The sequence below is a fragment of the Balaenoptera ricei genome, chromosome 2 (assembly GCF_028023285.1).
Source record: "Balaenoptera ricei isolate mBalRic1 chromosome 2, mBalRic1.hap2, whole genome shotgun sequence".
NCBI classification, from domain to species: Eukaryota; Metazoa; Chordata; class Mammalia; order Artiodactyla; family Balaenopteridae; genus Balaenoptera; species Balaenoptera ricei.
Window position 1 is genome coordinate 55,442,709 of NC_082640.1, and position 21,838 is coordinate 55,464,546.

General features: G+C 55.0%; 11 non-coding genes across 11 annotated transcripts; all 11 read left to right on the forward strand.

The window, feature by feature from the left end:
* Positions 1–2,414: 2,414 nt before the first annotated feature.
* Positions 2,415–2,506, forward strand: LOC132361300 (small nucleolar RNA SNORD116). The gene has a single exon (XR_009501604.1). It is a non-coding gene; the product is annotated as a small nucleolar RNA SNORD116 (small nucleolar RNA).
* Positions 2,507–2,895: 389 nt separating this feature from the next.
* Positions 2,896–2,987, forward strand: LOC132360890 (small nucleolar RNA SNORD116). The gene has a single exon (XR_009501210.1). It is a non-coding gene; the product is annotated as a small nucleolar RNA SNORD116 (small nucleolar RNA).
* Positions 2,988–5,415: 2,428 nt separating this feature from the next.
* LOC132361583 (small nucleolar RNA SNORD116) lies at positions 5,416–5,507 on the forward strand. The gene has a single exon (XR_009501859.1). It is a non-coding gene; the product is annotated as a small nucleolar RNA SNORD116 (small nucleolar RNA).
* A 2,441-nt stretch (positions 5,508–7,948) lies between these two features.
* On the forward strand, positions 7,949–8,040 carry LOC132361301 (small nucleolar RNA SNORD116). The gene has a single exon (XR_009501605.1). It is a non-coding gene; the product is annotated as a small nucleolar RNA SNORD116 (small nucleolar RNA).
* Positions 8,041–8,429: 389 nt separating this feature from the next.
* Positions 8,430–8,521, forward strand: LOC132360986 (small nucleolar RNA SNORD116). The gene has a single exon (XR_009501303.1). It is a non-coding gene; the product is annotated as a small nucleolar RNA SNORD116 (small nucleolar RNA).
* Positions 8,522–10,946: 2,425 nt separating this feature from the next.
* On the forward strand, positions 10,947–11,038 carry LOC132361584 (small nucleolar RNA SNORD116). The gene has a single exon (XR_009501860.1). It is a non-coding gene; the product is annotated as a small nucleolar RNA SNORD116 (small nucleolar RNA).
* A 2,448-nt stretch (positions 11,039–13,486) lies between these two features.
* Positions 13,487–13,578, forward strand: LOC132361303 (small nucleolar RNA SNORD116). The gene has a single exon (XR_009501607.1). It is a non-coding gene; the product is annotated as a small nucleolar RNA SNORD116 (small nucleolar RNA).
* Positions 13,579–13,967: 389 nt separating this feature from the next.
* LOC132360987 (small nucleolar RNA SNORD116) lies at positions 13,968–14,059 on the forward strand. Its single transcript, XR_009501304.1, has one exon. It is a non-coding gene; the product is annotated as a small nucleolar RNA SNORD116 (small nucleolar RNA).
* Positions 14,060–16,484: 2,425 nt separating this feature from the next.
* LOC132361585 (small nucleolar RNA SNORD116) lies at positions 16,485–16,576 on the forward strand. The gene has a single exon (XR_009501861.1). It is a non-coding gene; the product is annotated as a small nucleolar RNA SNORD116 (small nucleolar RNA).
* Positions 16,577–19,024: 2,448 nt separating this feature from the next.
* Positions 19,025–19,116, forward strand: LOC132361304 (small nucleolar RNA SNORD116). The gene has a single exon (XR_009501609.1). It is a non-coding gene; the product is annotated as a small nucleolar RNA SNORD116 (small nucleolar RNA).
* A 389-nt stretch (positions 19,117–19,505) lies between these two features.
* LOC132360988 (small nucleolar RNA SNORD116) lies at positions 19,506–19,597 on the forward strand. The gene has a single exon (XR_009501305.1). It is a non-coding gene; the product is annotated as a small nucleolar RNA SNORD116 (small nucleolar RNA).
* Positions 19,598–21,838: the final 2,241 nt, after the last annotated feature.

Consider the following 21,838-nt stretch of genomic DNA (forward strand, 5'->3'; position numbering starts at 1 on the left):
GGAGAGGTTCACGTTGCATTTGCGGCCGTGGGTGTCTACAGCCACGTTGTTCAAGTTGAGGGTTGTGGTCATCTCCTGGGGAGAAGAGCCATTGGGAAAGGAGCCTGGGATGCCAATCCAGGTGGGAAGGCTTGGGACAGCGTGCCGTCTCTGGGTTCCTTGGTCTAGCCAGGACTGCTGTCCCCTGCCACGGTTCAGCATGCAGGTAGGAGAGGAAGCGTGAGCCATTGCTCGTCCTGCCACCTGCACTTGAGTTCTACAGGCTGCCCCCACCTGCTGGTCATTGCCTTGTGGCCTCAAAGAAACAGAAGTCTGTAGGCTCAGGGTCAGAACAGGATTCCAGGCCTAGGGCAGGCTTCTTTGTCATGTTCTGCTTGGGAGACCAGATGCAGTTTAGGTTTCTCCTGCTGAGGGGAGAAATCAAATGGGCCACTGTTCCTGGGAGTTTGGCCAATCTGATGGCTCCTCCTCGGGTTGTGTCCTGCTTGTGTGTGCTGTGTGAAGGGGCTGGAAAATGCCTTAGTCAAACTTGGTCACGGCAAGCTTCTTTGGTGAGGGGTGGCTCTGGCATCTTGCCGTGACACGTTGGGATCCCGGTGGAGAGAGAGTAAGGCAAGGCGAGTGAAAGAGACACGTGAGATGGCTGGCTAAGCCCACAGGTTTACTGGTGGGTGGATAGATCGACGGTGGCCATGGGGTTCCCGGAACACATTTGGGATTCCCTCAGGAGCATCTGGAGGCACGTGTAGGGAGGGAATACGGGAGCACATTTGTGGACTGTTCCGCCTCTTTCCTCTCCCTGGTCGATTTGCTTCATGTCGGGTTCTTGTGCCAGCGAATGGTTGCCTTCATGGCACAGTATGGTGTCTCCTCATGGGGGCCGATTTGGAGGCCTTGGGGTGTTTTGTCCCTGTCTGACCACGTTCCCCCTGTGTTGAAGATGTGAAGGTGTTCCTGAGGACAGCCAGGCATCGATTCTATACCCAGCCCACATAGCGTTCCCTGAGGATTGGAGCTCTACCCGGAGGTCATTGGGTGCAACCGTGCAGAATCAAGGGAGTTGGCTGCCAAGGAAAAGCTGCAGGTTTAAGGGCAGGAGAGGATGTGTGGTGTGGGTGTCATTTTTCCTGCCACCCGCTGGTGCGTCGAGACTGTGGTAACCGGTGAGCCTGGCCACAGGCTACAGAAGTCATACCGGTTCAAGTGTCTAGGCTGTTGTCTGAGTTCTGTCGTTGCATGGCTGTGGGTAACAAGTTGCTTGTAGAGGACCTGGGCCTCAGGGTTTCCCCAATGTCACGCCACTGATGAGGGTGAAAGTACCAGACACCACTGCAAGTTACACAATTGCTGCAAGTGTTTGCCCCGCCACGTTGGGCGTCGGAATGATTCTGATGCCATTAGCTTTGTGCGTGGGCCAAGTGTTGGTGGCCAGTCTTGGCAGCAGGCCAGGAAGTCTGGCTGCAGGTGAATCTCCATTGTTCAGTCCAGGAGTTTCTCTGGTGCGTTTTGTCACTGGTCCCTACAAGCGGCTTTTGTTGGAGGTCGTCCCATTTGGCCAAGGGCCGTTCCCTTGTGGAAGATCTCAGGGACCACATTTCCCCTTGAGAGTGAATCCATTGTGTGGAAGCGTATGCGCCAGGAGTGGTTTGGTTCCCCAGAGGGCAGTGGCTTTTACGCTGAGTAATCCCAGTTCCCCTGAGGGTGTCTCAGCAGTTCAGGATGACATCCTTATGCTGTGTCGGCGGGGAGGTGGCTCAGGCAGGAACGTTCAAGGCCCATACCGGGGGGATGATGGACGGCCGTGCTCTTTGTGCTGATGCCCGTGCGCTCTGAAGGCATCTGTGCCACGATGCATTCACGTTTGGCTGTGGACACACAGACATGATGGACTGCAAATGAAATGCTGAGGGGAGATATAGCGCACATCGGTGGGCGGTATCACCCTTTGCCTCTGTGCGCCCGTTCACTTTTCTCAAACATCCCTGTGTTCTGTCACCCTGAGGCATGTGGTGGAGTGCCAGGGAACAAACACCTGCAGCAGCATTGGGCCCTCTGTATAGTCCATGATACCTGGCGAAGTGAGGAGAGTGTGGCAAGGTGAGGCAAGTCAAGGCAAAAGAGTCTCAGAGTGGTTTTGGCGTGAAGTCCTTGAGGATCCTCGTAGGAACCTTGTGGTGGTGAGTGGAACTTCTTTGCAGAAACCTAGATGTTTGGCCACGGGGACTTGTGCACTGAGACTACACCCTCACCTTCTTGGCTCTTGCAGGGGAACCCCAGATCTGATGCCATGATCCTTAGCTCCATTTGCAGCCCCGTGGGTCGCCTCTGGCCACTCCTGACTGCTGACATGATTGAGATCGGTGGCTGCCCCGCGCTGGAGCCTGTGACTTTAAACGTGCAGCCTTTGAGCAGGTGGATTGATGATGACTCCCATAAATGCACTGCTTGGAACTCTGAACAAATGAATGGGTCTCAGGTTTCTCCGCGGTCATGTCACTGACGGGCCTGGGGGCGAAAATACAAGGCGCCAGGGCAAGTAACCCAGTTGCTGCAAGGGTTTGCCCTGCCAGTTTGGGCATTGGAATATCTCCAATGCCAATAGCTTTCTGTGTGATCCAAGGGCATCGCCTCTGGCTCGACAAGGTTCCTGGTAGAAACCTTGTGGGGGTAAACGGAACTTCTTTGAAGAAACCTAGAAGTTTGGCCACGGGGACTTGTGCCGCGAGACTACACCGTCACATTCTGGGCTCTTCCTGGGGCACCCGAGCTCCGATGCCCTGAGACGTGGGTGCACTTCCTGCCCCGTGGCTCGAGTCTGGCCGCTCCCTACTGCTGAGAGGATTGAGCTTGCTGACAGTCCGCGACTTTGCACGTCCAGCCTTTGAGCAGGAGCGTGGATCAGTGAGGACTCCCATAAAGGCATTCCTTGGAAATCTAAACAAAATGAATGAGCAATACCTACCGTCTTCTCATCCTAACTGAGGTCCAGCACGTGGCTCCCAAAGGAAAATTAGGGAGAGGTCCATGTTGCATTTGCTACTGTGGGCATGCGCAGCAACATTGTTCAAGTGGAGGGTGGCGGGCTTCTCGTGCAGAAAGAGCCATGTGGAAAGGAGCCTGGGATGTCCATCTACGTGGGAAGGCTAAGGACAACTTGACGTCTCTGGGCACCTGAGTCTAGCCAGAACTGCTATCCCCTGCCGCAGACAGCATGCGGGTGCGAAAGGAAGCGTGAGCCACTGGTACTCCTCTGGCTTGCCATTGAGATCTACAGGCCACCCTCAAGCTCAGGTCGTTGCCTTGTTCCCGCAAGGAAACAGAAGTCTCTGCACTCAGGGTCAGAGAAGGAGTCCTGGCCAGGCCAGGCGTCTATGTCATGTTCAGCTTGGAAGGTGGGATATAGTTCAGGTTTGCCCTGATGGTTGGGGGAAATCAAATGGGCCACTGTCCCCGGGATTTGGGCGACGCTGATGGCACCTCCTTGGGTTGTGTCCTGCTTGTGTGTTGTGTGTGGAGAGTTTGGAAAATGCCTTAGGCAAATCCAGGGGATATCAAGCTACTTAGGTGAGGGGTGGATTCGTTTGGATCCTGGTGGAGAGAGCAAGGCAAGGCGAGCGGGAAATACACGGGAGAGTGTTGGCTAAGCCCACAGGCTTACTGTTGGGTGGATAGATCGGTATGGGTGGATATGTCGGTGGACATAGGGTTCCCGGAACTCTTTTGGGATATCTTCAGGAGCATTTGGAGCCCCGTGTAGGGAAGGAATACAGGTGCACATTCATGGACCATCCCAACCTTTTCCTCTCCTTTCTCAATGTGCTTCACGGCGGGTCCTTGTTCCAGCGAATGGTGCCTTCACGGCACAGTATGGTGTCTTCTCACTGGGACCGATTTGGAGCCGTTGGGATGTTTTGTCCCTGTGTGGCCTCATTGCCCCTATGTTGAGGATGTTAAGGTGTTCCTTAGGACAGCCCAGCGTCATTGCTATACCAGGTCGGCATAGCATTCCCTGAGGTTTGGAGCTCTTCCCGGAGGTCTTTGGGCCCAACCATGCAGAAAGAAGGGAGTCGGCCGCCAAGGCAACGCTACAGGTTTAAGGGCTGGAGTGAATGTGTGCTGCAGGGGTCATTTTGTCCTGCCACCTTCTGGTGCTGCGAGCCTGTGATCTCCAGCATGCATGGCTTCAAGCCAGAGAAGCCATGCCGGTTCAAGGGTCCAGGATGTTGGGTGCGTTCTCTCATTGCACGGCTGTGGGTGACACGTTGGTTCTGGAGGACCTGGGTCTCATGGTTTCTCCAAGGTCTTGTCCTTGAAGGGGAGAATGCGAATGTGCAAGGTGCTACGATAAGTTACCCAGTTGCTGCAAGTGTTTGGCCCGCCATTTTGGGCATTGGAATGGCTCCCTTGCCATTAGCTTTGGTTGCGGTCCTAGGGAAGTTCCTCTGGCTTGGCAGGAGACCAGGAAGTATGCCTGCTGGTGAGTCTCCCTTGATCAGTCCAGGGGTTCTTCAGGTGCCCTTTGTCACGGGTCCCTACGAGCCGCTTTTGATGGAGGTCGTCTTATTCAGCCAAGGGCCCTTCCCTTATGGAAGATCTCTCCCCTTGAGGGCGTGTCCACTGTGTTTAATCATAAGGGCCAAACGTGTGTTTGTTCCCATAGGGGGCACTTGCTCTTAGACTGAGGGGGCACAGTTGTCCTGAGGGGGTCTCAGGGGATCAGGAAGACATCCTTTTGCTGTGATGGAGGGCAGATTGCTCAGGAGAGGAATTTCAGGGCCCGAGACCAGGGGGCTGTTGGTCGGTGGCACTCTTTGTCCTGATGGCCGCACGCTCTGAAGGCGCCAGTGCCACGATGCTTTCACGTTTGCCTGCGGACACACAGGCAAGATGGACAGTAAATGAAATGTTGAGGAGAGATAGAACACACAATGCTGGGTGGTATCGCCCTTTCCCTCGGTGCGCCTGTGCACCCTCCTCAAGCATGCGTGTGTTCTCTCACCCCGAGCCAGGTGGAATGCCAGGGAAGGAATGCCAGCAGCAGCCTGGGGCCATCCGTATAATCCCTGATACCCGTTGAAGTGAGGACGGTGTGGCAAGGCGAGGCCAGCCGAAGGAGTCTCAGAGGGGTGTTGGCGTGCATTCCTTGAGGATCCTGCTTTAACCCTTGTTGCGGTAAGCGACACTTCTTTGCTAAACCTAAAGGTTTGGCGATGGGAACATGTGCACCGGGGCTACACCCTCACCTTCTGGTCTTTTCTCGGGGAACACGAGCTTTGATGCCCTGAGAACTGGCTGCATTTCCTGACCCGTGGCTCGGCTCTGCTGGCCACTTCCGTACGCTGATATGATTCAGCTCGCTGGCCGTCCCATGGTGGAATCTGCAACTTTGCATGTCCACCGTTTGAGCATGTGCTTGGATCGATGATGACTCCCACAAATGCATTCCTTGGAAATCTGAACAAAATGAGTGAGAAATCCCTACCGTCTCCTCGTTGGAACTGAGGTCCAGCACGTGGCTCCCCAAAGGAAAGTAGGGAGAGGTTCACGTTGCATTTGCGGCCGTGGGTGTCTACAGCCACGTTGTTCAAGTTGAGGGTTGTGGTCATCTCCTGGGGAGAAGAGCCATTGGGAAAGGAGCCTGGGATGCCAATCCAGGTGGGAAGGCTTGGGACAGCGTGCCGTCTCTGGGTTCCTTGGTCTAGCCAGGACTGCTGTCCCCTGCCACGGTTCAGCATGCAGGTAGGAGAGGAAGCGTGAGCCATTGCTCGTCCTGCCACCTGCACTTGAGTTCTACAGGCTGCCCCCACCTGCTGGTCATTGCCTTGTGGCCTCAAAGAAACAGAAGTCTGTAGGCTCAGGGTCAGAACAGGATTCCAGGCCTAGGGCAGGCTTCTTTGTCATGTTCTGCTTGGGAGACCAGATGCAGTTTAGGTTTCTCCTGCTGAGGGGAGAAATCAAATGGGCCACTGTTCCTGGGAGTTTGGCCAATCTGATGGCTCCTCCTCGGGTTGTGTCCTGCTTGTGTGTGCTGTGTGAAGGGGCTGGAAAATGCCTTAGTCAAACTTGGTCACGGCAAGCTTCTTTGGTGAGGGGTGGCTCTGGCATCTTGCCGTGACACGTTGGGATCCCGGTGGAGAGAGAGTAAGGCAAGGCGAGTGAAAGAGACACGTGAGATGGCTGGCTAAGCCCACAGGTTTACTGGTGGGTGGATAGATCGACGGTGGCCATGGGGTTCCCGGAACACATTTGGGATTCCCTCAGGAGCATCTGGAGGCACGTGTAGGGAGGGAATACGGGAGCACATTTGTGGACTGTCCCGCCTCTTTCCTCTCCTTGGTCGATTTGCTTCATGGCGGGTTCTTGTGCCAGCGAATGGTTGCCTTCATGGCACAGTATGGTGTCTCCTCATGGGGGCCGATTTGGAGGCCTTGGGGTGTTTTGTCCCTGTCTGACCACGTTCCCCCTGTGTTGAAGATGTGAAGGTGTTCCTGAGGACAGCCAGGCATCGATTCTATACCCAGCCCACATAGCGTTCCCTGAGGATTGGAGCTCTACCCGGAGGTCATTGGGTGCAACCGTGCAGAAACAAGGGAGTTGGCTGCCAAGGAAAAGCTGCAGGTTTAAGGGCAGGAGAGGATGTGTGGTGTGGGTGTCATTTTTCCTGCCACCCGCTGGTGCGTCGAGACTGTGGTAACCGGCGAGCCTGGCCACAGGCTACAGAAGTCATACCGGTTCAAGTGTCTAGGCTGTTGTCTGAGTTCTGTCGTTGCATGGCTGTGGGTAACATGTTGCTTGTAGAGGACCTGGGCCTCAGGGTTTCCCCAATGTCACGCCACTGATGAGGGTGAAAGTACCAGACACCACTGCAAGTTACACAATTGCTGCAAGTGTTTGCCCCGCCACGTTGGGCGTCGGAATGATTCTGATGCCATTAGCTTTGTGCGTGAGCCAAGTGTTGGTGGCCAGTCTTGGCAGCAGGCCAGGAAGTCTGGCTGCAGGTGAATCTCCATTGTTCAGTCCAGGAGTTTCTCTGGTGCGTTTTGTCACTGGTCCCTACAAGCGGCTTTTGTGGAAGGTCGTCCCATTTGGCCAAGGGCCGTTCCCTTGTGGAAGATCTCAGGGACCACATTTCCCCTTGAGGGTGAATCCATTGTGTGGAAGCGTATGCGCCAGGAGTGGTTTGGTTCCCCAGAGGGCAGTGGCTTTTACGCTGAGTAATCCCAGTTCCCCTGAGGGTGTCTCAGCAGTTCAGGATGACATCCTTATGCTGTGTCGGCGGGGAGGTGGCTCAGGCAGGAACGTTCAAGGCCCATACCGGGGGGATGATGGACGGCCGTGCTCTTTGTGCTGATGCCCGTGCGCTCTGAAGGCATCTGTGCCACGATGCATTCACGTTTGGCTGTGGACACACAGACATGATGGACTGCAAATGAAATGCTGAGGGGAGATATAGCGCACATCAGTGGGCGGTATCACCCTTTGCCTCTGTGCGCCCGTTCACTTTTCTCAAACATCCCTGTGTTCTGTCACCCTGAGGCATGTGGTGGAGTGCCAGGGAACAAACACCTGCAGCAGCATTGGGCCCTCTGTATAGTCCATGATACCTGGCGAAGTGAGGAGAGTGTGGCAAGGTGAGGCAAGTCAAGGCAAAAGAGTCTCAGAGTGGTTTTGGCGTGAAGTCCTTGAGGATCCTCGTAGGAACCTTGTGGTGGTGAGTGGAACTTCTTTGCAGAAACCTAGATGTTTGGCCACGGGGACTTGTGCACTGAGACTACACCCTCACCTTCTTGGCTCTTGCAGGGGAACCCCAGATCTGATGCCATGATCCTTAGCTCCATTTGCAGCCCCGTGGGTCGCCTCTGGCCACTCCTGACTGCTGACATGATTGAGATCGGTGGCTGCCCCGCGCTGGAGCCTGTGACTTTGAACGTGCAGCCTTTGAGCAGGTGGATTGATGATGACTCCCATAAATGCACTGCTTGGAACTCTGAACAAATGAATGGGTCTCAGGTTTCTCCGCGGTCATGTCACTGACGGGCCTGGGGGCGAAAATACAAGGCACCAGGGCAAGTAACCCAGTTGCTGCAAGGGTTTGCCCTGCCAGTTTGGGCATTGGAATATCTCCAATGCCAATAGCTTTCTGTGTGATCCAAGGGCATCGCCTCTGGCTCGACAAGGTTCCTGGTAGAAACCTTGTGGGGGTAAACAGAACTTCTTTGAAGAAACCTAGAAGTTTGGCCACGGGGACTTGTGCCGCCAGACTACACCGTCACATTCTGGGCTCTTCCTGGGGCACCCGAGCTCCGATGCCCTGAGACGTGGGTGCACTTCCTGCCCCGTGGCTCGAGTCTGGCCGCTCCCTACTGCTGAGAGGATTGAGCTTGCTGACAGTCCGCGACTTTGCACGTCCAGCCTTTGAGCAGGAGCGTGGATCAGTGAGGACTCCCATAAATGCATTCCTTGGAAATCTAAACAGAATGAATGAGCAATACCTACCGTCTTCTCATCCTAACTGAGGTCCAGCACGTGGCTCCCAAAGGAAAATTAGGGAGAGGTCCATGTTGCATTTGCTACTGTGGGCGTGCGCAGCAACATTGTTCAAGTGGAGGGTGGCGGGCTTCTCGTGCAGAAAGAGCCATGTGGAAAGGAGCCTGGGATGTCCATCTACGTGGGAAGGCTAAGGACAACTTGACGTCTCTGGGCACCTGAGTCTAGCCAGAACTGCTATCCCCTGCCGCGGTCAGCGTGCGGGTGCGAAAGGAAGCGTGAGCCACTGGTACTCCTCTGGCTTGCCATTGAGATCTACAGGCCACCCTCAAGCTCAGGTCGTTGCCTTGTTCCCGCAAGGAAACAGAAGTCTCTGCACTCAGGGTCAGAGAAGGAGTCCTGGCCAGGCCAGGCGTCTATGTCATGTTCAGCTTGGAAGGTGGGATATAGTTCAGGTTTGCCCTGATGGTCGGGGGAAATCAAATGGGCCACTGTCCCCGGGATTTGGGCGACGCTGATGGCACCTCCTTGGGCTGTGTCCTGCTTGTGTGTTGTGTGTGGAGAGTTTGGAAAATGCCTTAGGCAAATCCAGGGGCTATCAAGCTACTTAGGTGAGGGGTGGATTCGTTTGGATCCTGGTGGAGAGAGTAAGGCAAGGCGAGCGGGGAATACACGGGAGAGTGTTGGCTAAGCCCACAGGCTTACTGTTGGGTGGATAGATCGGTATGGGTGGATATGTCGGTGGACATAGGGTTCCCGGAACTCTTTTGGGATATCTTCAGGAGCATTTGGAGCCCCGTGTAGGGAAGGAATACAGGTGCACATTCGTGGACCATCCCAACCTTTTCCTCTCCTTTCTCAATGTGCTTCACGGCGGGTCCTTGTTCCAGCGAATGGTGCCTTCACGGCACAGTATGGTGTCTTCTCACTGGGACCGATTTGGAGCCGTTGGGATGTTTTGTCCCTGTGTGGCCTCATTGCCCCTATGTTGAGGATGTTAAGGTGTTCCTTAGGACAGCCCAGCGTCATTGCTATACCAGGTCGGCATAGCATTCCCTGAGGTTTGGAGCTCTTCCCGGAGGTCTTTGGGCCCAACCATGCAGAAAGAAGGGAGTCGGCTGCCAAGGCAACGCTACAGGTTTAAGGGCTGGAGTGAATGTGTGCTGCAGGGGTCATTTTGTCCTGCCACCTTCTGGTGCTGCGAGCCTGTGATCTCCAGCATGCATGGCTTCAAGCCAGAGAAGCCATGCCGGTTCAAGGGTCCAGGATGTTGGGTGCGTTCTCTCATTGCACGGCTGTGGGTGACACGTTGGTTCTGGAGGACCTGGGTCTCATGGTTTCTCCAAGGTCTTGTCCTTGAAGGGAAGAATGCGAATGTGCAAGGTGCTACGATAAGTTACCCAGTTGCTGCAAGTGTTTGGCCCACCATTTTGGGCATTGGAATGGCTCCCTTGCCATTAGCTTTGGTTGCGGTCCTAGGGAAGTTCCTCTGGCTTGGCAGGAGACCAGGAAGTATGCCTGCTGGTGAGTCTCCCTTGATCAGTCCAGGGGTTCTTCAGGTGCCCTTTGTCACGGGTCCCTACGAGCCGCTTTTGATGGAGGTCGTCTTATTCAGCCAAGGGCCCTTCCCTTATGGAAGATCTCTCCCCTTGAGGGCGTGTCCACTGTGTTTAATCATAAGGGCCAAACGCGTGTTTGTTCCCATAGAGGGCACTTGCTCTTAGGCTGAGGGGGCACAGTTGTCCTGAGGGTGTCTCAGGGGATCAGGAAGACATCCTTTTGCTGTGATGGAGGGCAGATTGCTCAGGAGAGGAATTTCAGGGCCCGAGACCAGGGGGTTGTTGGTCGGTGGCACTCTTTGTCCTGATGGCCGCACGCTCTGAAGGCGCCAGTGCCACGATGCTTTCACGTTTGCCTGCGGACACACAGGCAAGATGGACAGTAAATGAAATGTTGAGGAGAGATAGAACACACAATGCTGGGTGGTATCGCCCTTTCCCTCGGTGCGCCTGTGCACCCTCCTCAAGCATGCGTGTGTTCTCTCACCCCGAGCCAGGTGGAATGCCAGGGAAGGAATGCCAGCAGCAGCCTGGGGCCATCCGTATAATCCCTGATACCCGTTGAAGTGAGGACGGTGTGGCAAGGCGAGGCCAGCCGAAGGAGTCTCAGAGGGGTGTTGGCGTGCATTCCATGAGGATCCTGCTTTAACCCTTGTTGCGGTAAGCGACACTTCTTTGCTAAACCTAAAGGTTTGGCGATGGGAACGTGTGCACCGGGGCTACACCCTCACCTTCTGGTCTTTTCTCGGGGAACACGAGCTTTGATGCCCTGAGAACTGGCTGCATTTCCTGACCCGTGGCTCGGCTCTGGCCACTTCCATATGCTTATATGATTCAGCTCGCTGGCCGTCCCATGGTGGAATCTGCAACTTTGCATGTCCACCGTTTGAGCATGTGCTTGGATCGATGATGACTCCCACAAATGCATTCCTTGGAAATCTGAACAAAATGAGTGAGAAATCCCTACCGTCTCCTCGTTGGAACTGAGGTCCAGCACGTGGCTCCCAAAAGGAAAGTAGGGAGAGGTTCACGTTGCATTTGCGGCCGTGGGTGTCTACAGCCACGTTGTTCAAGTTGAGGGTTGTGGTCATCTCCTGGGGAGAAGAGCCATTGGGAAAGGAGCCTGGGATGCCAATCCAGGTGGGAAGGCTTGGGACAGCGTGCCGTCTCTGGGTTCCTTGGTCTAGCCAGGACTGCTGTCCCCTGCCACGGTTCAGCATGCAGGTAGGAGAGGAAGCGTGAGCCATTGCTCGTCCTGCCACCTGCACTTGAGTTCTACAGGCTGCCCCCACCTGCTGGTCATTGCCTTGTCGCCTCAAAGAAACAGAAGTCTGTAGGCTCAGGGTCAGAACAGGATTCCAGGCCTAGGGCAGGCTTCTTTGTCATGTTCTGCTTGGGAGACCAGATGCAGTTTAGGTTTCTCCTGCTGAGGGGAGAAATCAAATGGGCCACTGTTCCTGGGAGTTTGGCCAATCTGATGGCTCCTCCTCGGGTTGTGTCCTGCTTGTGTGTGCTGTGTGAAGGGGCTGGAAAATGCCTTAGTCAAACTTGGTCACGGCAAGCTTCTTTGGTGAGGGGTGGCTCTGGCATCTTGCCGTGACACGTTGGGATCCCGGTGGAGAGAGAGTAAGGCAAGGCGAGTGAAAGAGACACGTGAGATGGCTGGCTAAGCCCACAGGTTTACTGGTGGGTGGATAGATCGACGGTGGCCATGGGGTTCCCGGAACACATTTGGGATTCCCTCAGGAGCATCTGGAGGCACGTGTAGGGAGGGAATACGGGAGCACATTTGTGGACTGTCGTGCCTCTTTCCTCTCCTTGGTCGATTTGCTACATGGCGGGTTCTTGTACCAGCGAATGGTTGCCTTCATGGCACAGTATGGTGTCTCCTCATGGAGGCCGATTTGGAGGCCTTGGGGTGTTTTGTCCCTGTCTGACCACGTTCCCAGTGTGTTGAAGATGTGAAGGTGTTCCTGAGGACAGCCAGGCATCGTTTCTATACCCGGCCCACATAGCGTTCCCTGAGGATTGGAGCTCTACCCAGAGGTCATTGGGTGCAACCGTGCAGAAACAAGGGAGTTGGCTGCCAAGGAAAGGCTGCAGGTTTAAGGGCAGGAGAGGATGTGTGGTGTGGGTGTCATTTTTCCTGCCACCCGCTGGTGCGTCGAGACTGTGGTAACCGGCGAGCCTGGCCACAGGCTAGACAAGTCATACCGGTTCAAGTGTCTAGGCTGTTGTCTGGGTTCTGTCGTTGCATGGCTGTGGGTAACAAGTTGCTTGTAGAGGACCTGGGCCTCAGGGTTTCCCCAATGTCACGTCACTGATGGGCCCAGAGGGTGAAAGTACCAGACACCACTGCAAGTTACACAATTGCTGCAAGGGTTTGCCCCGCCACGTTGGGCGTCGGAATGGTTCCGATGCCATTAGCTTTGTGTGTGGGCCAAGGGTAGGTTGCCAGTCTTGGCAGCAGGCCAGGAAGTCTGGCTGCAGGTGAATCTCCATTGTTCAGTCCAGGAGTTCCTCTGGTGCGTTTTGTCACCGGTCCCTACAAGCTGCTTTTGTTGGAGGTCGTCCCATTTGGCCAAGGGCCGTTCCCTTGTGGAAGATCTCAGGGACCACATTTCCCCTTGAGGGTGAATCCATTGTGTGGAAGCGTATGCGCCAGGAGTGGTTTGGTTCCCCAGAGGGCAGTGGCTTTTACGCTGAGTAATCCCAGTTCCCCTGAGGGTGTCTCAGCAATTCAGGATGACATCCTTATGCTGTGTCGGCGGGGAGGTGGCTCAGGCAGGAAAGTTCAAGGCCCATACCAGGGGGTTGATGGACGGCCGTGCTCTTTGTGCTGATGCCCGTGCGCTCTGAAGGCATCTGTGCCACGATGCATTCACGTTTGGCTGTGGACACACAGACATGATGGACTGCAAATGAAATGTTGAGGGGAGATATAGCGCACATCGGTGGGCGGTATCACCCTTTGCCTCTGTGCGCCCGTTCACTTTTCTCAAACATCCCTGTGTTCTGTCACCCTGAGGCATGTGGTGGAGTGCCAGGGAACAAACACCTGCAGCAGCATTGGGCCCTCTGTATAGTCCATGATACCTGGCGAAGTGAGGAGAGTGTGGCAAGGTGAGGCAAGTCAAGGCAAAAGAGTCTCAGAGTGGTTTTGGCGTGAAGTCCTTGAGGATCCTCGTAGGAACCTTGTGGTGGTGAGTGGAACTTCTTTGCAGAAACCTAGATGTTTGGCCACGGGGACTTGTGCACTGAGACTACACCCTCACCTTCTTGGCTCTTGCAGGGGAACCCCAGATCTGATGCCATGATCCTTAGCTCCATTTGCAGCCCCGTGGGTCGCCTCTGGCCACTCCTGACTGCTGACATGATTGAGATCGGTGGCTGCCCCGCGCTGGAGCCTGTGACTTTGAACGTGCAGCCTTTGAGCAGGTGGATTGATGATGACTCCCATAAATGCACTGCTTGGAACTCTGAACAAATGAATGGGTCTCAGGTTTCTCCGCGGTCATGTCACTGACGGGCCTGGGGGCGAAAATACAAGGCACCAGGGCAAGTAACCCAGTTGCTGCAAGGGTTTGCCCTGCCAGTTTGGGCATTGGAATATCTCCAATGCCAATAGCTTTCTGTGTGATCCAAGGGCATCGCCTCTGGCTCGACAAGGTTCCTGGTAGAAACCTTGTGGGGGTAAACAGAACTTCTTTGAAGAAACCTAGAAGTTTGGCCACGGGGACTTGTGCCGCCAGACTACACCGTCACATTCTGGGCTCTTCCTGGGGCACCCGAGCTCCGATGCCCTGAGACGTGGGTGCACTTCCTGCCCCGTGGCTCGAGTCTGGCCGCTCCCTACTGCTGAGAGGATTGAGCTTGCTGACAGTCCGCGACTTTGCACGTCCAGCCTTTGAGCAGGAGCGTGGATCAGTGAGGACTCCCATAAATGCATTCCTTGGAAATCTAAACAGAATGAATGAGCAATACCTACCGTCTTCTCATCCTAACTGAGGTCCAGCACGTGGCTCCCAAAGGAAAATTAGGGAGAGGTCCATGTTGCATTTGCTACTGTGGGCGTGCGCAGCAACATTGTTCAAGTGGAGGGTGGCGGGCTTCTCGTGCAGAAAGAGCCATGTGGAAAGGAGCCTGGGATGTCCATCTACGTGGGAAGGCTAAGGACAACTTGACGTCTCTGGGCACCTGAGTCTAGCCAGAACTGCTATCCCCTGCCGCGGTCAGCGTGCGGGTGCGAAAGGAAGCGTGAGCCACTGGTACTCCTCTGGCTTGCCATTGAGATCTACAGGCCACCCTCAAGCTCAGGTCGTTGCCTTGTTCCCGCAAGGAAACAGAAGTCTCTGCACTCAGGGTCAGAGAAGGAGTCCTGGCCAGGCCAGGCGTCTATGTCATGTTCAGCTTGGAAGGTGGGATATAGTTCAGGTTTGCCCTGATGGTCGGGGGAAATCAAATGGGCCACTGTCCCCGGGATTTGGGCGACGCTGATGGCACCTCCTTGGGCTGTGTCCTGCTTGTGTGTTGTGTGTGGAGAGTTTGGAAAATGCCTTAGGCAAATCCAGGGGCTATCAAGCTACTTAGGTGAGGGGTGGATTCGTTTGGATCCTGGTGGAGAGAGTAAGGCAAGGCGAGCGGGGAATACACGGGAGAGTGTTGGCTAAGCCCACAGGCTTACTGTTGGGTGGATAGATCGGTATGGGTGGATATGTCGGTGGACATAGGGTTCCCGGAACTGTTTTGGGATATCTTCAGGAGCATTTGGAGCCCCGTGTAGGGAAGGAATACAGGTGCACATTCGTGGACCATCCCAACCTTTTCCTCTCCTTTCTCAATGTGCTTCACGGCGGGTCCTTGTTCCAGCGAATGGTGCCTTCACGGCACAGTATGGTGTCTTCTCACTGGGACCGATTTGGAGCCGTTGGGATGTTTTGTCCCTGTGTGGCCTCATTGCCCCTATGTTGAGGATGTTAAGGTGTTCCTTAGGACAGCCCAGCGTCATTGCTATACCAGGTCGGCATAGCATTCCCTGAGGTTTGGAGCTCTTCCCGGAGGTCTTTGGGCCCAACCATGCAGAAAGAAGGGAGTCGGCTGCCAAGGCAACGCTACAGGTTTAAGGGCTGGAGTGAATGTGTGCTGCAGGGGTCATTTTGTCCTGCCACCTTCTGGTGCTGCGAGCCTGTGATCTCCAGCATGCATGGCTTCAAGCCAGAGAAGCCATGCCGGTTCAAGGGTCCAGGATGTTGGGTGCGTTCTCTCATTGCACGGCTGTGGGTGACACGTTGGTTCTGGAGGACCTGGGTCTCATGGTTTCTCCAAGGTCTTGTCCTTGAAGGGAAGAATGCGAATGTGCAAGGTGCTACGATAAGTTACCCAGTTGCTGCAAGTGTTTGGCCCGCCATTTTGGGCATTGGAATGGCTCCCTTGCCATTAGCTTTGGTTGCGGTCCTAGGGAAGTTCCTCTGGCTTGGCAGGAGACCAGGAAGTATGCCTGCTGGTGAGTCTCCCTTGATCAGTCCAGGGGTTCTTCAGGTGCCCTTTGTCACGGGTCCCTACGAGCCGCTTTTGATGGAGGTCGTCTTATTCAGCCAAGGGCCCTTCCCTTATGGAAGATCTCTCCCCTTGAGGGCGTGTCCACTGTGTTTAATCATAAGGGCCAAACGCGTGTTTGTTCCCATAGAGGGCACTTGCTCTTAGGCTGAGGGGGCACAGTTGTCCTGAGGGTGTCTCAGGGGATCAGGAAGACATCCTTTTGCTGTGATGGAGGGCAGATTGCTCAGGAGAGGAATTTCAGGGCCCGAGACCAGGGGGTTGTTGGTCGGTGGCACTCTTTGTCCTGATGGCCGCACGCTCTGAAGGCGCCAGTGCCACGATGCTTTCACGTTTGCCTGCGGACACACAGGCAAGATGGACAGTAAATGAAATGTTGAGGAGAGATAGAACACACAATGCTGGGTGGTATCGCCCTTTCCCTCGGTGCGCCTGTGCACCCTCCTCAAGCATGCGTGTGTTCTCTCACCCCGAGCCAGGTGGAATGCCAGGGAAGGAATGCCAGCAGCAGCCTGGGGCCATCCGTATAATCCCTGATACCCGTTGAAGTGAGGACGGTGTGGCAAGGCGAGGCCAGCCGAAGGAGTCTCAGAGGGGTGTTGGCGTGCATTCCATGAGGATCCTGCTTTAACCCTTGTTGCGGTAAGCGACACTTCTTTGCTAAACCTAAAGGTTTGGCGATGGGAACGTGTGCACCGGGGCTACACCCTCACCTTCTGGTCTTTTCTCGGGGAACACGAGCTTTGATGCCCTGAGAACTGGCTGCATTTCCTGACCCGTGGCTCGGCTCTGGCCACTTCCATATGCTGATATGATTCAGCTCGCTGGCCGTCCCATGGTGGAATCTGCAACTTTGCATGTCCACCGTTTGAGCATGTGCTTGGATCGATGATGACTCCCACAAATGCATTCCTTGGAAATCTGAACAAAATGAGTGAGAAATCCCTACCGTCTCCTCGTTGGAACTGAGGTCCAGCACGTGGCTCCCCAAAGGAAAGTAGGGAGAGGTTCACGTTGCATTTGCGGCCGTGGGTGTCTACAGCCACGTTGTTCAAGTTGAGGGTTGTGGTCATCTCCTGGGGAGAAGAGCCATTGGGAAAGGAGCCTGGGATGCCAATCCAGGTGGGAAGGCTTGGGACAGCGTGCCGTCTCTGGGTTCCTTGGTCTAGCCAGGACTGCTGTCCCCTGCCACGGTTCAGCATGCAGGTAGGAGAGGAAGCGTGAGCCATTGCTCGTCCTGCCACCTGCACTTGAGTTCTACAGGCTGCCCCCACCTGCTGGTCATTGCCTTGTGGCCTCAAAGAAACAGAAGTCTGTAGGCTCAGGGTCAGAACAGGATTCCAGGCCTAGGGCAGGCTTCTTTGTCATGTTCTGCTTGGGAGACCAGATGCAGTTTAGGTTTCTCCTGCTGAGGGGAGAAATCAAATGGGCCACTGTTCCTGGGAGTTTGGCCAATCTGATGGCTCCTCCTCGGGTTGTGTCCTGCTTGTGTGTGCTGTGTGAAGGGGCTGGAAAATGCCTTAGTCAAACTTGGTCACGGCAAGCTTCTTTGGTGAGGGGTGGCTCTGGCATCTTGCCGTGACACGTTGGGATCCCGGTGGAGAGAGAGTAAGGCAAGGCGAGTGAAAGAGACACGTGAGATGGCTGGCTAAGCCCACAGGTTTACTGGTGGGTGGATAGATCGACGGTGGCCATGGGGTTCCCGGAACACATTTGGGATTCCCTCAGGAGCATCTGGAGGCACGTGTAGGGAGGGAATACGGGAGCACATTTGTGGACTGTCGTGCCTCTTTCCTCTCCTTGGTCGATTTGCTACATGGCGGGTTCTTGTACCAGCGAATGGTTGCCTTCATGGCACAGTATGGTGTCTCCTCATGGAGGCCGATTTGGAGGCCTTGGGGTGTTTTGTCCCTGTCTGACCACGTTCCCAGTGTGTTGAAGATGTGAAGGTGTTCCTGAGGACAGCCAGGCATCGTTTCTATACCCGGCCCACATAGCGTTCCCTGAGGATTGGAGCTCTACCCAGAGGTCATTGGGTGCAACCGTGCAGAAACAAGGGAGTTGGCTGCCAAGGAAAGGCTGCAGGTTTAAGGGCAGGAGAGGATGTGTGGTGTGGGTGTCATTTTTCCTGCCACCCGCTGGTGCGTCGAGACTGTGGTAACCGGCGAGCCTGGCCACAGGCTAGACAAGTCATACCGGTTCAAGTGTCTAGGCTGTTGTCTGGGTTCTGTCGTTGCATGGCTGTGGGTAACAAGTTGCTTGTAGAGGACCTGGGCCTCAGGGTTTCCCCAATGTCACGTCACTGATGGGCCCAGAGGGTGAAAGTACCAGACACCACTGCAAGTTACACAATTGCTGCAAGGGTTTGCCCCGCCACGTTGGGCGTCGGAATGGTTCCGATGCCATTAGCTTTGTGTGTGGGCCAAGGGTAGGTTGCCAGTCTTGGCAGCAGGCCAGGAAGTCTGGCTGCAGGTGAATCTCCATTGTTCAGTCCAGGAGTTCCTCTGGTGCGTTTTGTCACCGGTCCCTACAAGCTGCTTTTGTTGGAGGTCGTCCCATTTGGCCAAGGGCCGTTCCCTTGTGGAAGATCTCAGGGACCACATTTCCCCTTGAGGGTGAATCCATTGTGTGGAAGCGTATGCGCCAGGAGTGGTTTGGTTCCCCAGAGGGCAGTGGCTTTTACGCTGAGTAATCCCAGTTCCCCTGAGGGTGTCTCAGCAATTCAGGATGACATCCTTATGCTGTGTCGGCGGGGAGGTGGCTCAGGCAGGAAAGTTCAAGGCCCATACCAGGGGGTTGATGGACGGCCGTGCTCTTTGTGCTGATGCCCGTGCGCTCTGAAGGCATCTGTGCCACGATGCATTCACGTTTGGCTGTGGACACACAGACATGATGGACTGCAAATGAAATGTTGAGGGGAGATATAGCGCACATCGGTGGGCGGTATCACCCTTTGCCTCTGTGCGCCCGTTCACTTTTCTCAAACATCCCTGTGTTCTGTCACCCTGAGGCATGTGGTGGAGTGCCAGGGAACAAACACCTGCAGCAGCATTGGGCCCTCTGTATAGTCCATGATACCTGGCGAAGTGAGGAGAGTGTGGCAAGGTGAGGCAAGTCAAGGCAAAAGAGTCTCAGAGTGGTTTTGGCGTGAAGTCCTTGAGGATCCTCGTAGGAACCTTGTGGTGGTGAGTGGAACTTCTTTGCAGAAACCTAGATGTTTGGCCACGGGGACTTGTGCACTGAGACTACACCCTCACCTTCTTGGCTCTTGCAGGGGAACCCCAGATCTGATGCCATGATCCTTAGCTCCATTTGCAGCCCCGTGGGTCGCCTCTGGCCACTCCTGACTGCTGACATGATTGAGATCGGTGGCTGCCCCGCGCTGGAGCCTGTGACTTTGAACGTGCAGCCTTTGAGCAGGTGGATTGATGATGACTCCCATAAATGCACTGCTTGGAACTCTGAACAAATGAATGGGTCTCAGGTTTCTCCGCGGTCATGTCACTGACGGGCCTGGGGGCGAAAATACAAGGCACCAGGGCAAGTAACCCAGTTGCTGCAAGGGTTTGCCCTGCCAGTTTGGGCATTGGAATATCTCCAATGCCAATAGCTTTCTGTGTGATCCAAGGGCATCGCCTCTGGCTCGACAAGGTTCCTGGTAGAAACCTTGTGGGGGTAAACAGAACTTCTTTGAAGAAACCTAGAAGTTTGGCCACGGGGACTTGTGCCGCCAGACTACACCGTCACATTCTGGGCTCTTCCTGGGGCACCCGAGCTCCGATGCCCTGAGACGTGGGTGCACTTCCTGCCCCGTGGCTCGAGTCTGGCCGCTCCCTACTGCTGAGAGGATTGAGCTTGCTGACAGTCCGCGACTTTGCACGTCCAGCCTTTGAGCAGGAGCGTGGATCAGTGAGGACTCCCATAAATGCATTCCTTGGAAATCTAAACAGAATGAATGAGCAATACCTACCGTCTTCTCATCCTAACTGAGGTCCAGCACGTGGCTCCCAAAGGAAAATTAGGGAGAGGTCCATGTTGCATTTGCTACTGTGGGCGTGCGCAGCAACATTGTTCAAGTGGAGGGTGGCGGGCTTCTCGTGCAGAAAGAGCCATGTGGAAAGGAGCCTGGGATGTCCATCTACGTGGGAAGGCTAAGGACAACTTGACGTCTCTGGGCACCTGAGTCTAGCCAGAACTGCTATCCCCTGCCGCGGTCAGCGTGCGGGTGCGAAAGGAAGCGTGAGCCACTGGTACTCCTCTGGCTTGCCATTGAGATCTACAGGCCACCCTCAAGCTCAGGTCGTTGCCTTGTTCCCGCAAGGAAACAGAAGTCTCTGCACTCAGGGTCAGAGAAGGAGTCCTGGCCAGGCCAGGCGTCTATGTCATGTTCAGCTTGGAAGGTGGGATATAGTTCAGGTTTGCCCTGATGGTCGGGGGAAATCAAATGGGCCACTGTCCCCGGGATTTGGGCGACGCTGATGGCACCTCCTTGGGTTGTGTCCTGCTTGTGTGTTGTGTGTGGAGAGTTTGGAAAATGCCTTAGGCAAATCCAGGGGCTATCAAGCTACTTAGGTGAGGGGTGGATTCGTTTGGATCCTGGTGGAGAGAGTAAGGCAAGGCGAGCGGGGAATACACGGGAGAGTGTTGGCTAAGCCCACAGGCTTACTGTTGGGTGGATAGATCGGTATGGGTGGATATGTCGGTGGACATAGGGTTCCCGGAACTCTTTTGGGATATCTTCAGGAGCATTTGGAGCCCCGTGTAGGGAAGGAATACAGGTGCACATTCGTGGACCATCCCAACCTTTTCCTCTCCTTTCACAATGTGCTTCACGGCGGGTCCTTGTTCCAGTGAATGGTGCCTTCACGGCACAGTATGGTGTCTTCTCACTGGGACCGATTTGGAGCCGTTGGGATGTTTTGTCCCTGTGTGGCCTCATTGCCCCTATGTTGAGGATGTTAAGGTGTTCCTTAGGACAGCCCAGCGTCATTGCTATACCAGGTCGGCATAGCATTCCCTGAGGTTTGGAGCTCTTCCCGGAGGTCTTTGGGCCCAACCATGCAGAAAGAAGGGAGTCGGCTGCCAAGGCAACGCTACAGGTTTAAGGGCTGGAGTGAATGTGTGCTGCAGGGGTCATTTTGTCCTGCCACCTTCTGGTGCTGCGAGCCTGTGATCTCCAGCATGCATGGCTTCAAGCCAGAGAAGCCATGCCGGTTCAAGGGTCCAGGATGTTGGGTGCGTTCTCTCATTGCACGGCTGTGGGTGACACGTTGGTTCTGGAGGACCTGGGTCTCATGGTTTCTCCAAGGTCTTGTCCTTGAAGGGGAGAATGCGAATGTGCAAGGTGCTACGATAAGTTACCCAGTTGCTACAAGTGTTTGGCCCGCCATTTTGGGCATTGGAATGGCTCCCTTGCCATTAGCTTTGGTTGCGGTCCTAGGGAAGTTCCTCTGGCTTGGCAGGAGACCAGGAAGTATGCCTGCTGGTGAGTCTCCCTTGATCAGTCCAGGGGTTCTTCAGGTGCCCTTTGTCACGGGTCCCTACGAGCCGCTTTTGATGGAGGTCGTCTTATTCAGCCAAGGGCCCTTCCCTTATGGAAGATCTCTCCCCTTGAGGGCGTGTCCACTGTGTTTAATCATAAGGGCCAAACGCGTGTTTGTTCCCATAGAGGGCACTTGCTCTTAGGCTGAGGGGGCACAGTTGTCCTGAGGGTGTCTCAGGGGATCAGGAAGACATCCTTTTGCTGTGATGGAGGGCAGATTGCTCAGGAGAGGAATTTCAGGGCCCGAGACCAGGGGGTTGTTGGTCGGTGGCACTCTTTGTCCTGATGGCCGCACGCTCTGAAGGCGCCAGTGCCACGATGCTTTCACGTTTGCCTGCGGACACACAGGCAAGATGGACAGTAAATGAAATGTTGAGGAGAGATAGAACACACAATGCTGGGTGGTATCGCCCTTTCCCTCGGTGCGCCTGTGCACCCTCCTCAAGCATGCGTGTGTTCTCTCACCCCGAGCCAGGTGGAATGCCAGGGAAGGAATGCCAGCAGCAGCCTGGGGCCATCCGTATAATCCCTGATACCCGTTGAAGTGAGGACGGTGTGGCAAGGCGAGGCCAGCCGAAGGAGTCTCAGAGGGGTGTTGGCGTGCATTCCATGAGGATCCTGCTTTAACCCTTGTTGCGGTAAGCGACACTTCTTTGCTAAACCTAAAGGTTTGGCGATGGGAACGTGTGCACCG